Source organism: Dermacentor variabilis, chromosome 3 (assembly GCF_050947875.1).
Source record: "Dermacentor variabilis isolate Ectoservices chromosome 3, ASM5094787v1, whole genome shotgun sequence".
Lineage (NCBI taxonomy): Eukaryota > Metazoa > Arthropoda > Arachnida > Ixodida > Ixodidae > Dermacentor > Dermacentor variabilis.
The window spans coordinates 208,062,481-208,087,922 of NC_134570.1; positions in this window are offsets into that span (position 1 = coordinate 208,062,481).

Below are 25,442 nucleotides of genomic sequence, written 5' to 3' on the forward strand. Positions count from 1 at the left end.
AAATCTTCCACTAAAACTTATTAGCTCTTCTCTCTTCAGAAGTGTTATTTTATAAAACACTTCTAAGGTCTACTCTCGAATATGCTGCCAGTATCTGGGATCCTTCCTCTACCTTCCGTACCTCTTCTCATGAAGGTACCCAAAATCGAGCTACCCGTTTGATCCTTTCTAATCACTCCAGCACCACATGTCGCTGCAACAAAAAAAATCGCACACATTGTGACACAAAGCAAAATAGCGCAACTTGCACCATTCTACAATATATACTACACCGATCACTAACGTCGATGCCGAAAGTTTCACGCACACGCTTATTACTTTGTTCCAAGGACAGGGACCAGGGACCAGGTCCCCGAGTCCATTGTCACCAACCCTTTTCCACCATACTTGAAAACTGCCATTGCGACGTGTTCTGTAGAATTCCACCCCTGCCTGTAGCGCTCCACGTGGCATTCAGTGTATTGAAATTAATAAATAAACAGCATAACAAGTCAGCTGTTGTACACATGCTGGTACAAATATCTGCCTTTTAAGAGAGACTTTTTTCTCTCGCTAGTCGCTGCAGGTTCATTAGGTACTGCTGCATTCACAACACATTTCTAGCAAATCACGCTTTCTTAAAGCTTGCTAGGATGCAAAACTAATTGACTGTGTATGTTTTACATGTGGAAGAAGCACTGCTACTTTAGGTGCACTTAGCAAGCAAGACTTCTCCATGAAGTAACAGGCCACGAGTGAGGCGGCGGCGAAATGCAGAATGCCTCCAGACGAAAGAATCGTGGCACGATGCCGGAAACCGTGGGTCAATTTCCAGGATATTCAGCTTTGCGTCGCACACCTCATAAGGGAAAGCAAAGAGAAGGTGTCAGTGCCACTGCAACAAATATCTGGCACAACCTTTTGCTTACAACACTACTTGCCAACCAGTTACTGTTCAGTCAGTGAACACAATTACAGAAAAGGAGATATCAACATACGTAGTAGGCAGTTGAACTAATGATCAGCATGATAACAATGTCATCTTAACCTACAAATGCAATGTTGGCATGTGTTCACATGCTCATGTAAGGAGTGCGGTAACAACACAATGTGCAAAATAATTCCTTTGGTTTCTTCCGTCCATATTGTATAAGATTCTGCTAAAGAGTGCCACCTGTGTTTTTTTTTTGTTTTTTTTTCAGACAAAGTGCCTATTACAAGCGAAAGAACGCGGAAACAGCATGTGCCGTATTAACAGCTAGAGCAAATGGGTGTCCACACATTCTCATTCTCCCTCACACCATTTTCATTGATGGGATACTCCTTTTCACGTTTACAGTCTGTTGGCCAGAATGCTTTAGTTTTACGTCGAATAAGAATCACAAGGGCTCGTCTTCTGTTAGGATCGCTCGCAGACGAAGACTCCCTTCACTGCTACGGCGTCTATTCCGGTTTAGGTCGCGCGTAATGTGTTTACATTGTAGCATCGAAAAGGCTATTCAACTGTGATTGGAGAGCACTGAAAAAGTGCGGCCGTGTTCAATGCAAAGATCAAAGTCGTCATTACACATACAACACAAACGCTACTTTCTCTAATAGGAACGCAAGTATTACCGGCAATTTATGAAAAATAACGAAACGAAGTTTTTACAACGTGCACTCGCGCAAACACATATCGAAAATATTTGTGAATGAACAATACTCACGACCATGCAGTTGAGGGCGTAATACCCTTTACGGCTTCAGTACGATTCCGTTTCGCCGGGGCCGAGCTTCTTAGGGCGAAAGATGGCTATCAGACTCCCGTCCACACATCCTAGCACTCCTGTTGACGGCGGCTTTCTGTTGCGCCGTGGATGGGAATCTAACCCATCCTTTTTCCTTGCCCACAACCGTAATGGCCTTGGCGACGGCTGTAATGATCCGGCTGACCGAAGGCTACGACAGTGCAATCGCTTCTTCATTCCCGACGCACTGTTGAAAGCTCCCGGTGGCAAAAAACCGCAGCGCGCACAGCACTTTCATCGTAGTGTCGACACCACGCAATCTTTGAGCTCCTAGATGTCTTTCCAGCTCATCGCAAAGACGTCGCACTATGTCTTTGGAGAGCCTAAAATGCCTTCGAAACTCTTCTTCGGCCATGCCGAACGCGTCGCGTCGTTGCCTCTCGTCGCGTCGTTGTCTTTCGGCACTCGCCAGCAGCACAACCAAAGGAGCCGCCATTGCCGTCTCTGTCTCGTCTCGTCTAGGTGCCGGCTCGTCAGCTGGCGCGAGATTAGCCGGCAGCCACGGTTGCCCTAGCAACCCTCGACATCGTGCTCGCCCCCGCGCGCGACTCTCAAACGAACCACTTCTCCGCGGTCCCACTCCTAGCAGGGAACCGGTTCCTTTCCAGATGATTGGCAACCTGTGTGACGTCATCAAAATTTGTCGTCCCGCCCACCAGGGATGACGACATTGAAGCGCCGACCAATGGCAACAGCCAAAAGGAACCGCTACAGAATACGGCCCCAGGATTCTCACTGTGTACTACGTGGTATTTTGGATAGGTCTCTTTCGTGCGGTTGAAACAAGTGCTTAAGTCTTCGGTGCGTCCCCTCTTCTGAGGGTGACGATCAAGTAGGCGGGGAAATGCGGGTGTTCCCATAGTAATTTGGTATGTTTTCAGCAGCAATGGCGGCCACCCACCATGGAGCCCAACTTGGGGACGCTGCAGGACTTAACGGGTAAGGCTGCAGGCGCCAACCGTACACTGCCACTATAACCTAATATATTATACCCAAAGGAGGGCACATACACAAGGTTAACCCTTGCCGCCGTGGAGAAAGGAAGTAAATGGAAGAGAGAAGAAGACAGGAAAGATGAAAAAGGCGAGAGAGAAAGACGAAGATTGGAGAGGAGGACAGGAAAAGGCGACTGCCGATGTCCCCCGGGTGGGTCAGTCCGGGGGTGCCGTCTACGTGAAGCACAGGCCAAAGAGGTGTCTTGCCTCCGCCGGGAAGCCTTAAAGGTACAAACACCCGGCATCGACTCAAGCCCCAGGATCCCCCTTTCCCTGGACACGGCTAAGCCGCGCACGGCTACACGCGGGAGGGTCCAACCCTCTTGTGCTCGGGTACGTGGTGTCGCAACACACCAAACGCCTGCTGACGCAGTCGCCCCTGCGGGGTGCCCTTAATTTCAGTGTTGTGTCTACTGTTATAGTTCGTACTGTATTTCGTTTCCGGTTGAGTTTTTCATTGATTAGCTACTTTATGTGTTTCTATTTTCGTTTATTGTATCAAAAGCGTCGTGCGTGTTTTGGAAGACACGGCCTTGTCCTAAATTGAGTTCTCGGAGGCTGCGCCTCGGGGAACCGTCTGCAACAATTAAAGAAAAAAAACACCTGCATCACAAATATAAATTTTCAACAGCTTCGCTGGAAATCCACTATCGCAGGCTCGGGATGGCGAGCTTTCGCCCGTTTATTGTTCCGACACACATGTGGCTACAGTGACATCATTAACCTTTTAAAGCTACAAAACGTCTACTATTGCACTATTATCACATCTTGAATCAGATACTCTATCATTTTTATGCTCCTCAATCCCAAAGCAGGCTTCTTTGCATGTGCACCAGTAATCTGGGAAGTGAGCTTTCAAGGAGGCATGGAGAGAACGATTTTTTTCCGCTTCCTTCCTTGTCGATTCTAAAGCAACAAATAATCAACATTTACACTATTTTAACGATTAAATGTCTTACTTTCACTAACTGTGCACTTACTTTGCAAGTAAATGGCGTGACACATTCTTGCGCTACGGACATATTTTGCTGAGGTAGTCGCCAAGCATTGCTTACGAATTAAAATTATATTACATTACAGGCTATTGGTTTGCGTCCTTCTTGTGAAGAAGTGTTTTCGATGACTATCGTTTATTCACTCAGAGCTGCTCGTTTCGCTGACGACACAATTGTGTGGTGTGCCGCAAGGCACTTTGAGTATACCGTGTCTCCCAGCCAACATTAGGCAAGCTGTTCAACAAAAAAATAATATTCAGAATACGCGATTCAAAATACAATTATAAGACTTACTGGTGTTCGGCCCTGGGTGTCGTGAAAACCGAAGCCGTAAGTCTTAATATTGTATCTTTTACGGTGTGTTTATTCTTTTTTGTGTTGTTGCTGTTGAACAGCTTGGCTGACGTTAGATGGCTCACCTTACAACAAATGGATATCGCCCCTTAAAAGGGAGAAGTAAATGTTAGGGACGTACTTTATATGTGAAAACTTCGGTGGCGTTGATAGGATAGGAATAAATTTTATTTGTCCAACGGTTATTGCTGTTGGTGCTCGGGGCTAGGCTGCCAAGGGTCCATCGCCCGAGGAGAATCTTCCGAGTTCCTCGGCAATGGCCCTGGCCTGCTGGACGGCCCACTCTTGGTTTTCGAATGCCTCGCTGAGAAGGGTGGCTTGTCATCTCTTAGCGATGCGCTCCTCTTCAGTGGGTCCTGCTGTTGTGTTCCCCCGTCCTCTTGGTCCTTCTTCCTCATAGCGTTGCCACTCCCAAAGCAAACGTGCCATATCGACCCGTTCGTGCTCGCACGATGGGCAGCCGGGCGACGGGTGCAGCGAGGTGGCGTTGATTTCAAAATTTTAAGTAATATTGGTGGCGTTAACTTCAATATCTTTTTTCTGCACTTTCTCCATATTAATCAGGAAGCTTATTAAACAACTTCGCCCATTTGGGTCTGCAGCGGTTTGTTGTAAGCTATACCATGTATTGTTATACATGTTCATTACATATAAAAACTACATGTCACAAACATTTTCCCACTGATACTTGCACGTGACACTTCCTAATAACACAACTCCAGTACTACTATGCCCGTGCATGTGGTCAATAATAATTGGGAAATTGTGTCTCCATGGATACCACCTTTCTCCGTCGGTGCTGTTTACTCTTCCTGTGAAAGATATGCTAGCTGTGGAATCTCTAGATATTACTTAAGGTTTTCACTGATATTTCTCTTAATTTTTCACAATGCAATGTAATCAATCGATACCGCGCTTATATGAGATCCTTGAGAGTTAGTTTTTACTTTGGAACCTCCTCATGTAACACTTAAGTAACACAGCACTTAGAAACCTATATTTTTTTATGCCGTGAAAGTAAACTTCAAACGTCAATGGCCCCTAGTATCTGTATAGTATCGAGCACCTTTTCGTAACCTATGAAAGCCAGATAGGGGAGTTGACCAATATATCCTGCATGATTCTCGACTGCGTTACTGTTTAGCTGAATGTGATTCCCTCTTGAATGTCTGCTCCTAAATGTGGCATGTTCAACAGGCTGACCTAATTGAAGTTGTTGTGTGATTTTCTTCTAAAATAACTTTGTGCTAATAGGCCTACGATTGTTCAGGTATTTAACATTTCCTTCTGTAGCAATTTTTTCGTCTTTGAATTCTTTCAAGCCTTTCGGTCAGTCAAGCTGCTGGCGTATTGTACATGAAGTGCGACGGGCTTCTTGAACACAATATCCTCACAGTACCTAATAAACCGACTTTTAGCTGGTCGTCTACTGTTTCTTTCTTCCTGTCCTCCTTGACTATTTACATGTATGCATTCTGTGTCTTGTCTCCAACTACGGCGAATGGCAACGACGTGGATAGGCGACAATCGATTACAGGATTGCTATGATACTTTCCTTACATCCTGGAAACAGCATACGACATTGGCACAATTATTGCCTTTAGCATATAAATGCTATTGTTTCTTCACATTGGTTTTATTTTTCCTTTTTTTCGTAAATACTTATTGAATCTTAGCATTTGTATAGTTTTCGTGTGCATGTGTGCGTGTGTGTGGGCGGGGCGGTAAGTCTTAGGAGAATTAAAATTTTAAAAAAATATTCTGGCCACACTACTCATGGTGCTAGCTAGAAGTTCTCGGCATTTTCTGGCTGTTTACAAGAAGCCAGAACACCCACGAGCCGTCGCAGTGTTGACTATTACACAGTTCTGCGTCATTTAGAGGCGCCGCCATGTAGCACCTTCTGCACGCTTTAGACACTGCTGACAGCCCGTTTGGAAGGTCGGCGTCCAGATGAGTGTCATTTATTCAGGTGTCTCCTACTTAACGCCGTCATCATTCCTCGCTCTATTTACATCGTTCCTATAGTGGCCGAACTGCTGGGGCTGATATCATAACACGCGCACTTCAGACCCGCACGCTCAACTTTTCCACCGCGTGTCGTCTCCCCTCCCTTGCTCTTCCGCGCTAACGCCACTGGCGCCTATGCGTCGAAAAACGCCGCTTCCGAGGCTATTGTGTGGGCGAAAAAAATGACCCTCCTTTCAGCTGTCCTGCCTTGTTTATGATGTTGATGACCGTGACGCGTTTGGTGCTCTGCCCTGAGCCTCTTTTTTTTTCTTTTTGCTGCTATATAAGCGGCTCTCCATAAAGGATGCGACAATGCAATGGCGCCAAGTTAAATAGATGTACCAACTCCAAAACGTTGGAGACTGTTTGAGTAGGCTGGTCGCCTTGCACAGTTTTGCAAGAATTAAAAAAAAAATGAATGTTTCTTCCAGTTTTTAAGAGTCATTTAAGGAACAGCTGCGAAGGATGTGTGTTTCAGGGCGAACAATCTGTGATTCGGGGACTGTGTGGGAAGATACGTTGGCGTCAGATGTTAAAAAAAATGTTTTTATATTTGTATAAGCTCTTGTGCATTTTAATCCCGTTAATAACGTGACGCGTTGTCTACCTTGCGACTTCGTTTCTCCCACATCGCACGTATTTGGCTATGTTCGCTCGATGCGAGCTACACAGCACCGATAATGTGATGCGGTGTGGTTCGCAGCGCCGTGTACGCCACTTCTCCGCCACGTCACGAACAGTGCCGCGCGCAGACGAGTCCTTCCTCCTCCGGTTGCGTGCACGGCTTCCAGTAGACCACCGCAGCCAAACAGAGCAAGAAGTATCCGTTCGACGCAGAAGCGCACCGTTTACAGCGAAGGCGGGAGGCGAGCGGTGGTTGGCGCAGATGTATAGAGAACAGGTTAAGTGTTCACAAACTATCACGAACAGCGTATGGCGAAATTGTGAGTGAGAGCACAGACCGAAATTCAACTCAGACTACAGCGACGTGCACACCAAGTGATCTCGACTGCGGCTGTGGACAAGAACTTTGCAAAATGTTCAAGCAGGAATTGGCTCGGTGTGTATCGTACGCGACCGTCGATGATTTAAGTACGATTGGGAGAAAGACGTGACGCTGCTTTTCACATGAGGTACGTTTCTTGGAGAAACCGTGTCTTGAAATACGAAGAAATTTGTAACGTCGAGTCCACGTTTTCGGCCTCTACAGGTCGCTCGTAGCTCATTCTGGGATAACCAGTAATCGCTTATTCTTTTTAACGTATCATATGCAGAGCCTCCTTTACTTTTTCCCTGTTTTCGTGAAAACTTGCTTCACAATACCTCACACGACGTTTGACATGTTCGCCATCAACGTCAATCCGCGCGATTTCGTGTTTTAAAAAGCAGCATATCAGACAACATCTTGAGTGCACTGAATAACGTATTTTCATAGAAGAGGCCGTGTTCAACGGGTAAATTGGAGTTATCGACATAAACGACTTCTAAAAGCCAGATTCAGAACGGAGATGATTCAATCGAGAGAATCTGTTGGCTCGTTGAGTATCTACTGTAGGTTATAACGGAACATGGTTACAAAGATGTGCCAAGGATGCGCATTTCGAAAAGAACTTACGTTAGGTTTGTGCCAGTCAAACCTCGCTAATCGCTGGCGTATCTAATCTCTCACTTTTTAAATAAATCTTAACATAATTTGCCAAATCAACCACCGTACATTATTCCCGAGGCCCGCATGTCGCATCGCACTCCGCACACGAACAAAATTAGTCGTGTGCGGAGTGCTGCGACTTTTTCAGGCTCATTCTTTTTTCCCACAGTGATAGATTGGAACAACCTCTCCATCCATATTCCCATCATAACCTGTGCACCGACATTCATGCAAAAAATATTTTTTTTTTGTTCTGGAAGATCATCTTCCAGAATGAAAAATTCTACTACATATGTTTTAGCATTCAATATTTGTGCTATTCTGTGTATTTCCTTGATGAAATTATTTACCCATATCGTTCATGTGTGTTGTATTTCAAACTTCGCTTCGGCTCTGTAATTCCTAACTCCCGTGTGTATTGAACATATGGACACCCGCCCCTCATGTAATGCTACAATGCGGCTTAAAAGGTAATATTACGAAAAAAACCGTATTAGTCAAGCTAAATGCACCGGATAATGCAATTTTTTCCGCGAGGATCCATCGCGGCAAAATACGTGGTAGGCTGCAGGGTGTGTTCAGATAAGGAGAAGATCAAATCCCGTTCACTGCGGCCGCATTTCGCTGCGGGCGTAATACAAAGACTCCCGTGTCCCATGCATTGGGGGTACGTTAACGATGGTGGACTAAATTAATCGGGAGTTCTCCGCTACGACCTTACTCATAATCAAAGTGCGGATTTGGTACGTGAAATCCCAGAATTCATCCCGATTCTGAGGTGGCCAACTGTTCCTATAAAAAGAAATCAACCTTTGCTTTCGAGGCGTAGCGCAGATTTGCTGAGAAGAAAGGTATAATTGAGTACATGTGGAGAACAACATTTTATCGACTTCCAGATTTCACAAATATGATGTATCCCTAAAAAGTTAAAAAATTGTACGTGGCCAAAAGCTTTTTTGGTTATTTCAAAATATTAAACATATTGGTCCAAGGAAATTAAAGATTATGTCAACATAGTAATTATTTCTTAAATTCCAAGCTTTAATTTCTGAGTGTCTCTCACTGATGCCGTCTGGCTATGTGGCGCCAGTTTAGCTAAAGCGATGAAGCTGTAAAATTATCTGATGAATCTTCGAAGGGTTTCTCGCAATTTAATGCAAAAAGAATGTGCAGCTCCACTACAAATTTATTCTGTAATAAAATTCCTATAACGCCAAGATTGCCAAAGTATAGAAAATTGGCCGATATTAGAGGTGTTTAAGAAAGCAATATTCGGTGATATTTATTAAAACTAAATAGGAATGTTATATGCAGGAAGGATAAATGTAGTACTACAGAAAGTATGTAATTTTTTTTTCTTTTTAAGACGGAAAAATGAGACCTATTTTTGGAGACCTGTATGACCACCCTTTTGATTCGTGTAGTTTTAATATTAAAATAGAAATCGCATTCATAATTCTTTCTGAGCTCGCTGTTCGCCCGGTATTACAGTGACTCAGAGTGCATCTTAAAAAATTAAATTAAATTATGGGCTTTTACGTGCCAAAACCACTTTATGATTATGAGGCACGCCGTAGTGAAGGGCTCCGGAAATTTCGACCACCTAAGGTTCTTTAACGTGCATCTAAATCTAAGTACGCTGATGTTTTCGCATTTCGCCCCCCATAGGAATGCGGCCGCCGTGGCCGGGATTCGATTCCGCGACCTCGAGCTCAGCAGCTCAACACCATAGCCACTGAGCAACCACGACGGCTAGAGTGCATCTTATTTTGCCTCTTCCCAGCTACGAAATTAATGTAACTTGCTTTTGATGGCTCCTGTATCCGTACTTTTTCATCGGTGTAGGTGGAGGTAGCGAGCAAGCGAGAGCACGCAAAATCAGTTGTTTAAGGCTGGTCTGAGGAGACTACTACAGGTACTACTAACTAAACCTACTCATGAAATGATAACAGATGACCAATGCCCCAGCTTAGTGGGAAAGCGCAATGACGCCACTGCAGAATAGCAGTCCAGGAACCGACTATTTTTTAGTTTGACTAAACATTCTATATTTGCCGCAAATACCCTTCCACACAACGTAAGTGACACTGCTTTACGACATGTCTGTTTCACACAGAAAAAAATATTAGAGGGTTCCTGAAACGGTTCGGATAAAGTTTGTAGACGCGCAGGGTAAGGCTAAAGTAAATCATTCGCGCCACAATTTGTGTGAAACGTCTCATATTAAGAGACCTACGGACGACTACAAGTTACCCTCCTCCATAGTCATGCATTTCCTCCTCAACTCGTTCGGCGAGTGATTGGGGCTCAGCTTCGCCTTCACTGGCTCTGCGTTTTGATGGCACGTCGTGTCGTCGACTTGCGGTTCTCTAGGAGCGAGCGCGCGAAGCCTCCCCAATCTCTCCACCAGCTGCTTGGCTGTCAACCCCAAGCGAGAGCTATCGAAGTGCGAGCATTCTGTCGCAGCGCCGAACGTGTCTGGTATTCCGGTAACCACAGGCGAGCCGGGCGTTTCGACGGAACGGTGGAGGCATAAACACACGCTGATGAAGGAACTTTAGCGTAGACGTACATGAGCTGCCTGATCGGTCTCCACGGTCCAGCCACGCATTGGCGCAGACCTTAACCAGCCAAACAAAGAGCTAATATTGCTCTAATCAAATGTAAAGCATTTTAGCTTTTACAAAAACAACATGTTAACGATTACACTGTGCGAAAAATTTACAGCTGCAGCAAAGGAGAATACATTTTGTTAATGCTACTGTGTGTGGTTGAGCTCTGGCCCGCCAGGTGGCTGCACCGTGCAGACCATTCACATTTGCTCGTCTGCTCATCCCGTGAAACGACACGGTGAAATGGCCAGGCCCTGTCCCCTTGCGCTTGGGTTAACCCTAATACCGGACTCGCGAAACGCTATTGCGTTAGTAATCTTCCGGTGTAAAGTGACGGCCGTAAACGCGCAAATCGTGCGCCGATAGGATAGCGGCAGTCCGATGCTCTTCAGCCAGTCCGCTCGTCTGCTGCCTTGCAGAGGGACACGATGTCGTGGCATGGCATATTGCCAGTCGCTACGTTTGCAGTCCACAACGCAACAAAGTCGAATCATAGTCGTCGCGAAAAGACTGAGACCGACTCTTACCGCGGAGCTCTGGTCAAAATGGAGCACGTGTTAACACCAGCAGAAGACGCTTGCTGTGTGCCTGAAGTGCTTAAGTGTAGTGAGAAATTGTTCTTGCGCATTCTCTTTCTGTTACTTTCTTATTATAGAAATAAATGAACTAACATTCTAACTTTTACGAACATCATTTGTTCATCATAAAGGGGGAAAAATTATCGATGCCGCGCCCTGGGCAGCCAATCGGATAACTCGCCCACATGACGTCAATTGGGTGATTTAGGCCCTGTGGGTGGGCGTGGCTGAAAGTTCCGCCGAGCAGTGTGCTGCGATCGGCAGCGATGTACATATTTAAAACCTTATAATTAATTACATGCTTTACGCGGAACGCGTAGATGCGTCAATTAATGATCAGAAGGACCTACTCTAACGAATCAGTACGTTTGTAGAAAATCTTCAAAATTGTTTCAGGATCCCTTTAACTGAGAGAAAGTGCAGGAATCCCATTACCAACTCGCAAAAGGATGCAACTTAAAAAGTGGGAGGCACAAAAAGTACAAATTTCTACATATTAAACGACTTACTCTACATCTATGCAACTTCTCTTACGAATTTCATGAAATTACGAATTCAATTAGTCTTACCATCTCATGGGTTAAAACATCGAATATTCTTTTCCAAGTGACACTCAACTAAAGCACGTAGGCAGTGGAGCAGCTGACGTGCACAGGCTACACTCGAAGAATGACAACAGCGAACGCAGTCGGCAATCGTCGAAAATCTTTTCAGCAGCTCAAGCACGTCGGCTTTTATAGATGAGTCATCGAAGGTTCCAGAGTCATCGCTGGTGCCTGCGTGTCGTCCAGAAAGTACTGCAGAATTCGCGTCACGCATACGTGAAATTACATCTCACAAGGTTCGGTAACAACAGACAGCGGATCGAACCATCGATAACATTCGAGAAACTTCCGATGCATGCAGGCGCAGCCTGTGCAGAGCGATAGCGTTTGTTGGACGGTGAAACGCGGTCAGTCAATAAAGCTAAACAAGTACACGTGTCAGTATCATCAGCAATTCAGAAGATACAGTAAAAGCAGCAGAATATGTCTATACTGACTTGTACACTAACTACAATAGCCACGCTACCTTCATTCAAAGTAGTAAAGAGCAGGATGCAGAGGCTCCTTCTATAGCTAACGATGAAGTTAGAAGGACCTTGCAAACCATGACCCGGGAAAGTGGCCGGAGAAGATGGAATAACCGTCGATTTAATCAAAGATGGAGGAGATATCATGCTTGAAAAGCTTGTGGCCCTTTATACGCAGTGCTTCACGACTTCAAGGGTTCCAGAGTACTTGAAGAATGCCAACATTATACTCATCCACAAAAAGGGAGAGGTTAAAGAATTCAAACATTATTGGCCCATTAGCTTGGTTTCGGTGTTGTATAAGATGCTCACCAACTTCTAATAGAATAAAGGCAGCACTTCATTTCAATCAACCAAGAAAACAGGCTCACTTCAGGAAGGGATATTCTACAACGGATCACATCCATTTCATCAATCAGGTAATCGAGAAATCTGTCGAGTACAATCAACCCTTCTATATGGCTTTCACAGGTTACGAAAAGGCATTTAATTCAGTAGAGATACCAGCAGTCATAGGATAATTATGTAATCAAGGAACACAGAAGACACACGATAATATCTTGGGAATTATGTACAGAGATTCCACACCTACCTTGGTTCTCCGCACCCAAAAGTAGAAATTTACCTATCAAGTGAGGGATCAGACAAGGAGACACAATCTCTCCAATGCTATTCACTGCAGGTTTGGAAGATGTGTTCATGTTATCAAACTGGGCAGGCTTAGGAGTAAGGATCAACGGGAAATATCTCAGCAACGTTATGTTTGCAGACGACATTGTCCTGTTCAGCAGTACTGGTAACGGATTACAACAAACGATTGAGGAACTTAACAGATGCCGCATAATAGTGGGGTTAAACATGATTATACAGAAGACAAATATAATGTTCAATAGCCTGGTAAGGGAATACGAGGATCGCCAAACCAGCCCCTAGAGTCTGTGAAAGAGTATGCTTATGTAGGTCAATTACTGGCATGAGTCCCTGATCATGAGAAGGAAATTTGCAGAAGAAAAATTGGTTAGAAATAATACGGCAGGCATTGTTAGATCCTGAGTGGGAGTTTACCACTATCATTGAAAAGAAAGGCCTACAACCACTGCGTTCTACATGTGCGAACATATCGGTCAAAAACTTGGAACTTGAAAAAGAAGCTCGAGCGCAAGTTAAGGATGACTCAAAGAGGAATTGAACGAGAAATATTAGGCGTAACGTTAAGAGAAAGAACGGGAGCGGTGTGGATCTGAGAGCGAACGCGGAAAGCCGATACTATAATTGACATTACGAGAAAAAACATCATGAGCCATTCATTTCTGTTAAGGTGAATGACCACCGAAGCTGTTTAGCGCACGACGCAGAGGTGACCAAGAATATTGAACAAAGGTACGAACATATTTAGTGTCCTAATCTGTAGTCATCGTGGCGATATAGGTACACACCTACCTAGTGTTACATTCACCTCATGAATGTAACACCAGCGTATGCAGGAAGTCACGAAGATTCTACTGGCACCATATTCAAGGTGGGAAACGACTTCCTTCCCAATCACAGAGCCTCTTGACCAGCTCCACGCTAACCCTCACCGGAGCTCGCTTCGCCGGAGCAGTGATGGGAGTTCAAGTGAACGGGGAGGACATCTCCCCTGAAGAGTTTCTCCAAGGCAACGGTTGGTGCACCATTCGATACAAGGCCCAATTCAACCGCGAGGCCGCGCAAAGCAACACCCAGAACGGAGCCCACTCCCGCACCGGCGAGGGAGCGAACGGCGACCGACAGCGCTCGCGCCAAAGACAGCGTAATGTCAAGCAGCAAGTCATCGGGAACAGCAAAATGCCACTACTCCCATGAAGTGATTTAAAGATCGCGATACGACCAAGAGGAGGCCTCGACGATGCCACCACCAGAACCATGCGCCTCGCATCGGCCATTTACCGGGCGGCCAACGTACCGGGGCAAGAAGCAGGGGAGGACACGGTGTGCACCAACAACCACCAAAACATCATAGTCGTGGGTACACCTCACCCTACTCACGCCGCTAAGTACAGACAATTAGAAGCCATCACCATCGGTGATCGCCGCCACGAGGTCAGTGCCTATGAGACGGCCCCCGACTACACGGTGAAGGGAATCATCAGGGGAATCCCGTTGGAGGAAGACGCCAATCCATTCACACCAACATCGTTCACACCCGCAACCCCCACGGCCTGGCAGCCAAACGGCTCAGTAATACCAAGATGGTCATAGTGGCCTTTCAAGGACCGCGAGTGCCCTCCTACGTCAGGTACGGCGGCGCCCTCCTTCGCTGCGCCCTGTATCGCAAGCAAATCGACATGTGTCACGGCTGCGGGAGACTCGGTCACTGCATGGACGTGTGCCCCAATCCTCAGGACAAAGTGTGCCGTGGTTGTGACGCCCTCAACCCAGGCCCCGACCACCAGTGCTCCCCACGTTGCAAGCTGTGCGGGGGAACACACATGATGGCAGATCGCAACTGCCGCGCAAGGTACAAGACCCCCTACGTCGTGACAAAGAGGCAATGGGAACGACACAGGGACGCCGAGGAAGCGGAGGCGGCCGCCAAAGCCACCAGCCCCGCCGGCAAGCCGCGCTCGAGATCCAGGACCCGCAGCCGAGGCTGTTCCCGGTCCCGGAGCCGCACCCCAAACCCACGGCAGCAGCAGCAACGCCGGTCTCGCAGCCGCACCCCCAGAAGCACCTCAACAAGAGACACCGAAACTACCGAGAACGTGAGCTGAGCAGATGCGGTCATGAGAAAACGAGCACCAACCGCGAAGGCTGGCGACAAAGCACCCGCTAAAACAGAGACGGAGGTAACTAAATGAGCACTGGCAATACAAGCGCTGCAGAAGCAAATAGAACACATGCATACACAGATTCGCGCAAAAGACGACCTCTTACAACAACTCCAGCATGCCGTGAAGAGCGGTACCGATACAGAGGCCATGCATGAAACTCAAAAACAACCCATAGAGGACGACGAAATCGTATACCCCGACACTAAACGCAGACCCAGTCCCTCACATACTACTCAGGCCACGCAGGGAACAGAAGAGGAACCCATAGAGGACGGCGAGGTCGAGTTCCCCGATACCAAACGAAGACCAACTCCCACCCTTACAGAGGCAACACGACTCAAGCGCACGCGCGCAGAGATACGCGACGCGCGAATAGATGCACTCGACGCTCGCCTAAGCACTCTCGAGGAAACTATCGTCGCGTCCGTCACGCGTACCATCCAGTGGAGCCTGGAGAGTGTTCACCTCAGACTGTCGAGATTAGAAGCTGCAAACAGCACGATCGTACCGTCGCATAGGGAAGCGGCGCAACACATGTAACAAGATATAAACATGGCCCGACACTCATCGAAACAAAAACACACGATATGGCAGTGGAACTGCAGAGGTTACCAAAACAAACGAGCGCACTTATAACAATACCTGAAAACGATCCCCGAACGCCCAGACGTCATCATACTGCAGGAAACGAATAGTCGCGCCAAACTCGCGGGGTACCACTCTATAACAGGCAAGGCGGAGAAACCAAACGGCACCACACTGGTCAAGCGAGCGCACACAGCTATCGAACACGACACCAAAATCAGAGACATTGAAAACGTTCTCGTAGAATTAATTCTACCACGCAAGACCCGCAACAGCATCTTCGTACTCAACGTCTACAGCAGTCCCAGATGCCGCCAGCACCGCTTCCACGTCCTCTTCAAACGGGCAATCGACATCGCCAAAGGGCAACAGCTGTTCATTGGGGGGGACTTTAACGCGGCGCACACGGCGTGGGGTTACAAGCATGATCACCCCAAAGGCACCCATCTATGGGCAACGGCGCAATACGCCGGACTCGAGCTGGTCACCGACCCCGCGGCACCAACAAGGCAGGGCAACAGCGTAAGCACTGACACGACGCCGGACCTCACTTTCACGTGCAACACACGCAAAGTCACTTGGACAAACACCATGCAATACTTGGGGAGCGATCAATACATTATTTCCATAGAAGCAGAAGGCGGTCCGCAGGAACACAATGCCGGTCGCCAAATGAAGATCACCAACTAGAATCGGCTACGCAAACATCGTGATGAGCAACAGATGGAAGACATCAAAGATATAGAACAATGGACCGACCAACTGCGGTGGGATATCGAGCGCATGACGCAAACGATCCCGTAGACAGCTGGGCTCGAGGCAATAGACTCCCGGTTGCTGCACATGTGGGAAGCCAAAACTCACCTGCAGCACCGATGGAAACAACAGAGACACAATAGGAGACTGCGTAAACGGATAGCACAGCTCAACAAAGAAATAGAAAAGCATGAGCTTAACCTGCAACATCAACAATGGGAAGAGAAATGCGCGGAGATGGATGGTCAACTCACCACGCGTTGCACGTGGCAGATACTGCGGTACCTGATCGATCCTGCCAACACCAAAACCACACACATGCAAGGCATATACAAAATCATACACGCTTACGGGGGAACGGAAGAACAATACCTACGGGATGCGGAACGCCTTTACATATCCCAAACGCCACCGCAAATATATCCAGACTACTCAGGAGAAAGCAACGCCACCCTAGACGAGGAATTCTCCGTTGCCGAAATCCAGGCGGCCCTCGTAAAGCTGAACACCAAGTCGGCCCCTGGCCCCGATCGAATACCCAATAGGGCACTACGAAATCTCGATTACGGATCGATCGAGAAACTAACAAAATACATTAACGAGTGTTGGGCGCAAGGCAAGCTACCCGGGCAATGGAAAGAAGCAAATATCACACTGATACCGAAACCCGGCAAGAAATTACAGCTGGAGAACCTGCGCCCCATCTCCCTCACGCCCTGCGTGGGCAAGTTAATGGAGCACGCGTTTCTCAATAGACTCACGGATTACCTCGAGGACAACGACTTATTTCCACACACCATGATTGGGTTCAGAAGACATCTCTCCACGCAAGACGCCCTCCTGCAACTAAAACACCAAATCATAGACAATCCGGAGCATTCGACGACAGCCATCCTCGGGCTGGACCTGAAGAGGGCCTTCGATAACGTTCGCCACGATGCCATATTGCGACAAATAGACAAGCTAAATCTCGGCCTGCGCACGTACAACTACGTCCGAGACTTCCTCACGGGAAGAACCGCTCGCATGCGAGTGGGGCAACAACAGTCAGAGCAAATCAACATCGGCAGCTCGGGCACCCCGCAGGGCTCGGTGATCTCGCCAATGCTCTTCAACCTCGTCCTGCTGGGGTTGCCCGACTGATTGTTTCAAATCGAAGGACTGCATCACACGCTATACGCGGATATTACGATCTGGACGACGACGGGCAGCGACGGAGCGATCGAGCAACGTTTACAACAGGCCATCCAATGCGTAGAAAACTACCTCGTGGGCACGGGACTCGCCTGCTCGGGCGAAAAATCCGAACTGCTGCTATATAGACCAGTCAGAAAAGGGCGCCCACCTAAATGCTACACCCCCCTGGAAAAGCAAAAGATCCAATTAACGGCATCAAACGGCCTACCCATCCCGATAGTAGAGAAAATCCGGGTACTAGGAATGATGATAGAGCATAAGGGTGGCAATGGCGAAGCACTTCGTAAGATAACGGCAAAGGCCACCAGCACGATGCAGCTCATTCGACGCATCACCAACAAACACGCGGGCCTGCGCGGAGGCAGCGTCATCCGACTCATACAAGCCTTCGTCATTTCTCAGATAAGGTACACGGCAGCGTTTCACAACTGGACAGTTGCGGAAAAAAACAAGCTCAACGCGCTCATACGCAAGGCGTACAAATGTGCGTTGGGACTTGCGCCTGGAGTTAGCACCACCAAGCTCTTAGAACTAGGCCTACACAATACGCTCGAAGAACTCGTGGAGGCGCAACAAGTGTCCCAACTTGAACGCCTATCCAAGACCCGCCCGGGCGGACACGTACTTGAAAATCTCGGCATCACATACCACTCGCAACACGGCGTCAAAGTAGACATTCCAAGACCCATACGCGAGCAACTATACGTACCCCCATTGCCTCGCAACATCCACCCCCAACACCACACGGGGAGGCGTAAAGCCAGGGCAAAACACATGCACAAAAGTTACTCTAACGACAAGGAGGCGGTCTTCACCGACGCAGCCCGCTATCGAGACAGGAAGAGTTTCGTGGCGGCAGTTACTAGCCACCGAGGCAACCACCTCACGAGCGTCACCGTGAACACGGCACATGCCGAAGCGGCAGAGGAAGCGGCCATAGCACTGGCCCTCACACAAACCAAAGCTACATACGCGATCTGCGACTCGCAAACGGCAATTCGCAATTTTGCAAATGGGCGCATCTCGCAAGAGGCGTATCAGACACTCCAGCGACATCCCATACACCAGGGAGAGAGAGAGAGAGAGAGGGCTCTTCATTGGAAAAACAGAGAATTTTGCCGGCGCGTATAGAACTGCTGGCATGCTACTCTGTATAGGGATGGGGAATGGGATTAAAAGATTCCAGAAAGGAGTACGAGAAAAAAAGGATAAAAGTAAATATGAAATGTCCGAGTGGACCTGATACTAATATTTACAGGTGACATGGCGGGTAAACTTAAGCTTTTGTATAGGAAGGATGCAATTTTTAAAGCTTTCCTATTTGACCAATTTCTGTCAGGTAATTGAACAATAAATCCAAAACCCGTCGCTGGTTTGAAGGGCAGGGCATTGGACCTAAGATGCTCGGTAACGTTAACGGTTCGTGGCAAATCATGTCCATTTGGTGCTCAAAAAATTGTCTCTCGTCGCGGTACGCGGGGCATTCTAGTAATATGTGCTCAATTGTCTCTAAGTTGCGACAGTTATCACAGTATGGGTTAGTGGTAAGTCCTATGCTGTACAGATAATTGTTCGTGTATGCCACATTCAGTCGAAGACGATGGTACAATGTCTCTAAGTGTCGAGGAAGTGGTCGTGGAATTTTCGGTCTCATTTCTGGGTCAATGTAACGTAGGAAGTTATCTTGGTGAAGCGGCAGATTCAAGATGCGGTCTTTTTCTTGATAGGCATATTTTTTTGCCATGTTTGAAGCATCGGCTTTTGTAAAATATGTTCTTTTGAACTTGCGGTAATGGAGTCCATTTCTGGCGGCTTCGTCCGCTCTTTCATTTCCCGAAATGCCGGCATGGCCAGGTATCCACTGGAACTTTATGCAATGCCCAGCAATCTTAGCCCTGTGGTGAAGATAAGCAATGTCAAATGCTGCTGGTTGATTATTGCAACGCTTGTGCCTGTTCCAGATACTTTGTAGGGCTCCTTTTGAGTCTGTGAAAATCACCCATGTCCTTGGCGGCTGCTGTCGAAGTACATACACAAGGGCCTCCTTAATGCCATATAGCTCCGCTGAAGTAGATGATGTCGCTCGCTCAAGACGAAACGAGAATCGTTGCCCTGTAGAGGGTACAAAAAGTCCGCATGATGAACGATGTGGAGTTGTAGAGCCATCTGTGAAAATGTGCGTTGCGGCTGCGTATTCTTTGTGCATATATTCTAAAGCTATCTGATAAGTCGCTGCCTGAGGCATTTTCTTTTTCGCACTGATTCCAGGTATATATGGCACGATTTCCAGTGGGGACAGTGTCCATGGTGAAATGTTGCGCGGCATAATTTGTGACGCCTGAGCAGGAATCGAAATAGATATGCTTCCGACGGCCTGCCCAAAGCTAGATGTAGCACGGGTTCTGGAAATATCCTTTAAAAAGTGAGTCTTCGTATGAATGACGTGGCGGAGGTGTATCCGAAGTGTCTCCTGCGAACATAGCACTTCCAGAGGCAGGCATCCAGCTTCTGCTACAGTCCCTGACCGGGACGACCCCTTCGGAAGGCCAAGACATACGCGAAGGCAGTTGTTTCGTGCTGCCTCGAGTTTTCTCTTGCTTGTGGGAGATATTTTGTGCAGGATCGGGAGGTAATATCGTAGTGTTCCGTCGACGTAGGCCTTATGGAGGAGCACCATTGATCTACAGTTGCTGCCCCACTGTGTTCCGGCTAAAAATCGGAATACGTGCGACGCCGAGGAAATCTTCTCACTCAGTTTTTTCACTTGGGGCGACCATGTGAGGTTCCTATCGATCGTCACTCCAAGAAACCTTTGCGTCTTGACGTATGGAAGGGCACGACCACCCAACACTAGTGGGTATTTGTCCATACACCTCCGCGTGAAAGCCATGGCAACGCTTTTGTCGGGGGACAATTTCAGACCCCTTGGATTTAGGTAGGCCGATATATTTGCTAGCGCTCTCTGGAGGCGTTGTTGGGTGGTACTGCGGGAACGCGCCGCACTCCAAATGCAGATGTCGTCCGCATACAGTGTGATTTTGACGCCAGGGGGCAGGTTTCTTTTCAGATGGATGAGGACTAAATTAAATAATACCGGGCTTAACACAGCTCCTTGTGGCACTCCCTTCTCGACGGCATAAAGCGCCGTGGGGCCATCCGGGGTACACATGAAAAGTTGGCGTCCTTGAAGATAGTCTTCAATCCATGCGTAGAGCCGTCCTCCAAGACCAAGGGTTGCCAAAGCGTCAAGTATTGCTTTATGATAGACCGAATCATATGCTGCCTTAATGTCTAAAAATAATGCAGTTGGTATGTTTCCAGAGACCAATTCCTCTTCAATTGATGAGACCAAGGCAATGACATTATCAATTGCGGATCTATTTTGCCGGAAGCCATTCATTTCCTCCGGGTAAACTTTTGCAGTTTCCAAGAACCAATTTAGTCGTTTGTAGATCATTTTTTCGAATAGCTTCCCTACGCAGCTAAGCAGAGATATGGGTCTGAAGGAGGCGTAATTTGTTGGCTGCTTCGCTGGTTTCAATATAGGAATGACTTTCGCAAGCTTCCATTCCGTAGGAACCTCCCCAGTTATCCATGAGGCGTTGTAGTATTCCAGAAGGCGTAGGCGAGATGTGTGGCCTAGATTTGCGAGCGCTGCATAACTCACGCCGTCATGGCCAGGTGATGATCGCTTGTTTACGTCGCCGATTGCTGCCGTGAGCTCTTCGATGGTGAATGGTAATTCTAAGTCAGGAAGGGTAGCTCGAGGTGGACTAGGCTGACGACTTGCAATTTGCCGCAAAGGTTGTGCCCCGTTGGAAAGGAGCCTGCAGTACTGCTCTGCCACCTCTTTCAGGGATGCGCGCTCATGTAATGAGAGGGCGATAAAAGGATACAGCTGGTGCGGCTCTTTGCGAATGCCTCTGACGACTCGCCAGATTTTGCTCAGCGGTTGTCGTATGTCCAGTGTCCCACAAAAGTCCCTCCACCTTTTTCGGTCCAGTTTGGTGAGGTAACGTCGTATATGTCTTTGTGTACGTCGACAAGTTCTGAGGTCTTCGATATCCTTCGTACGTAGAGCCTTCCTTTCGGCACGCCTTCGAATGGCACATAACCTTTCAAATTCCTCGTCGTTTGTTGGTACATTACAATGCTTAGTGGCAGAGCGGGTACTTTGTTTGAGGCAATGAGCTATTGTCGGTATTATTTCTGTATTCGTAGTTGAGGCTGTGATTCCTTTGTCTACGGCTGCTGTGTAAGCTTCCCAGTCTACCGACTTCAGTTTCACTTTTCTGGGCGACGTCCGAAAATGGAGGGCAGAGATTAGGATCGGGTAGTGATCACTACCTCGAGTCTCGAAATCTGTACACCATCCGAACATAGGGGCCACTTGACTTGATACGAATGTGACGTCAATGCAGCTAACAGTCGTCGGATTTTTAAGGTATGTTATGCTGCCATCGTTCAAGGGCTCTATATTGTATTTTGCAAAAAGCTTCGCCAGCTTGGCACCCCGAGCACATGTATGTGAACTGCCCCAGATCTCGTTATGTGCGTTGAAATCGCCACAAATAATATGTGGAGACTGAGTGTTTGTCAACAAGGTTTCCAATCTTGTCACGTCGAAAGGTGATCCTGGTTCCAAGTAGACGCCGATCAGGGTAAACACTTTAGATGCAATCACTGTGGTTGCGCAAATATATTCGTTCTTGTCATGTGGTGCTACGTCAATCGCAGAGGCAGGTATGTCGTTGCGAAATCCAACGAGAAGTCGGCTAATTCCATTTTGTCGCCTTGAATGATGAAAATAATACCCCTTTATCCTAAAGTGCTCGTCGACGCGAGACTCGGAAATGACTAAAAAAGGGAATCGGTACACTCGCGTAAGATGCTTAAAGTCTGCTAACTTAGAGCGCAACCCGCGAGCGTTCCACTGGAATATAGTACATGTGCGGAAGTGTTTGTTGGTGGACACCGCTTGTGAGACGATTGTTGGCGAAGCCATCGTTGCTACTGCGAAGAATCACGGCTTTGCGCCGTGAAAGATGACGGCATTAGCGGTTCCAAAGCCAGGACGGCCTCTATTTCAGGGATGCTCTTAAACGATGGGCTGGCACGCAGAATAGCCTTGATTGCGGCGAACATAATGGGAATCAGCATACTTGGTATCTCATTTGCAGTGCTACCATCTAACAACTTTTCTTGGTTCTTCCTGTTCTTCTGCTGCGACCTTGAGGACACGTGTTGCTGTCGTGGGCTTGAGGTTATATCACTTGAGGGCTTTGATGGATTCGTTGCAGTTGAAGGCCTTTGCTGGTTTTCTTTCGCGACTGAGGCGTAGGACTTTTTCAAAACCGTGTCGCTGCGCTGCACCGTGTCGTGTTGCGTTTGGTTTGTAGATGTATACATCACATCCGGATTCGGTGGTGGTTCTCGTCGTTTCCGCACTTTTCCTTGGATTTGCTCCATCGTCCGTGCAAGAGTGGCTGATTTCTTCTTAGGACACCCTCCGTATGACGCAGCATGCTCAGCTCCACAGTTTGCACACCGAGGCTGGGAACGTGACGTACACTCCTTATGCGTATGTGGACCAGGGCATATCTTGCAGCGGATGGGGCCTTTACAATATTTCGCTATATGTCCATGTCTTTGACATCTGAAACATTGAGTAGCAGACCCCATATATTCCGTCACAGGATAACTGCAGAATCCAAGCGACACTCGGTTTGGTAAAGGGGCGTCCTTAGAGAATTCCAGGATGACCGAGCGTCTTCGGGTTTCCGTTACTACGCCATCTTCGTTAGGGACGTAGAAAACTTGCCTTTTAGCAGATATGACTCCTTGTTCGCTCAAATACTCCTTGAGGTCGTCATCTGAGTACTCAACAGGAACGTCCTGTATCCTCCCGTACGTGGCAGAGTAGGAGTATGGAACTCGAGCTTCTACAGGAATACCCGATAGATCTGTCACTGTGAGGAGACGATTGGCTGCAGGAAGTGTAGACACTGTCACCATGAGGCTGCCATCCTTGTTGAGACGGTGGCTGAGTATCTTTTCTTGGGCTGTTGTCACGACCGCAGAAGCCAGAAGATTTGGGTTTACTTTCCATAAGCTGCTGTCAGGCTGAGTTGGCTTGAATATAACAGGAACACCTGCGGCTCTTTTCTTTTTGTAAGAGACAACAGTGAAGGCTGTCTGGTCCATCTCTTCGTTGTCTCCTGTAGATTGCCTTGCGTCGATGTCATCTTCACGTAGCCTTTTCCTTGCTTGCTCATCTTCTCTGTGGTCTACAGGAGCAACGTGCTGACCTGATTGCTGATTGCTTGCGACGGATGCCATCAGAGCATCACGAAGGTTGGCCGACGGCGGAGGCTCGCCGCGCTGCTTCGGTCCGGTGCGCTTCGGGAGCCGCTTGCTGTGCTTCTCTCGCAGGACGGTGACCCCCAGGCCGGCGTTCGGTGAAAGAGAGGCACAAAGAGTAAAAAGGCGCTCTACACTTGCTAAAAAAGACTTAAAATTACAGACGGGCGTTCGGAAGCGAGCCTATCGCTCGTCGTCTTCTTCGTCCCCTTATTTGAGAAGAGTATCCATACACCAGGGAGAGGCCGACGTTGATAACCGAAGGCATTTGCTATGGATTTGCTATGGACACACTGGCATGAGCACCCCCAACGAAGCGGCTCACGGCGTTGCTGGAGGCCTGACTCACCGAGCAGCATCGGAGGAAGAGCCCCCGCGGGGTACTGCAAACGTCTGGGCATGGGAGGATCGTATGACCAGTTTTCACGACATCACGGCACACTACCAATTACAAAGACGCATATACCCATTCCATCACGCTAGGTTAGACAGGACGCAAGCAGTACACTTCAGACAATTACAAACAGACTCTTACAGAAACCCCAGACTCATGCACGCCATGTATCCAGACATGTACACTACAAACAGATGCACATCGTGTGGCGAGGTTGCCACACTAAATCACATGTTATGGGAGTGTCGGGACCTAACAAACAAGTCGGGCAGTGCCGACCCCTCCGTCTCTTCCACCGCCAGCCTCCGGTCACGCTGGATGACCGCACGGCTCAGCTCTGACCTGACAGCACAACTCTGGGTCGTCCAGCGAGCCGAGGAAGCCGCTTCGAGACAAGGTCTCGGAACCGCGTCCGCGGCGGGTGCCCAAACCCACTAAAAAGACGCCGGACTCAAATCTTGTTGATTTGAAATATAAAGTTACGCTCTCTCTATCGTAAACGTGGCCTCCCCATTACTACGACAGAAGTGAAATTCTACGCAGGAAGGTTGAACGGCGACGGGGCCAGCTCTTGACGACGACGATGCTCGTGCCATTGTGAGGAAATAAATATATTGCACGGAGTTCAAGAAAAGGTCGTAGCAGGAGACACAGACCAGCAATAACTTTCAATTTGATCGCTAGTCCATATATGTTTTTAGTCGTACATGCGCGAAACATGCAATCACATTGTCACCACCACAGGTTAGAGCGAGCAGCACAAACACTTCTCGCTATCCATTAAAGAAATACTTGTGTCATTTACGCAAGCCTTCCCTCTAAGGGGTATACAAAAAGATTCTATCAGCTCCCGCGCAGATCTTTATTTTTCGGAAATCTGGAACGCACATGCAAGCTTGACAATGCATAGGCAAATGCGCATGATGTTCATTTTTAATTGAAAGTTCATGTTCCCTTGCGCGATCATTGACGCAACTTCCGGTTTGCCTAACATACGACTTTCCACAAGGTAACGGAATATCGTAGACAACACCGACTACGGATTTCGCAAACTTCCGAACGTGCTTTTTGCCGCAACCTCCGGGTTCTTCCTTCTTTTCAGAAGAGATTCTGGGGCAAAGGCGAACCAGCTTAAGCAGGGCAGAAGAAACGTTCTGCACGTTGTGCCTGCTGGCTACCTTTTTTAGGTTGTGGGATAGGCGATGAATTATGGTAACACTTCTGGAGGGACTCCTACTTAGCTCCTTGTGTTCACTCTGGAGCGGGCTGCTTTTGTTTCACGCAGAAAAACCTTTGCTATTTCCGTT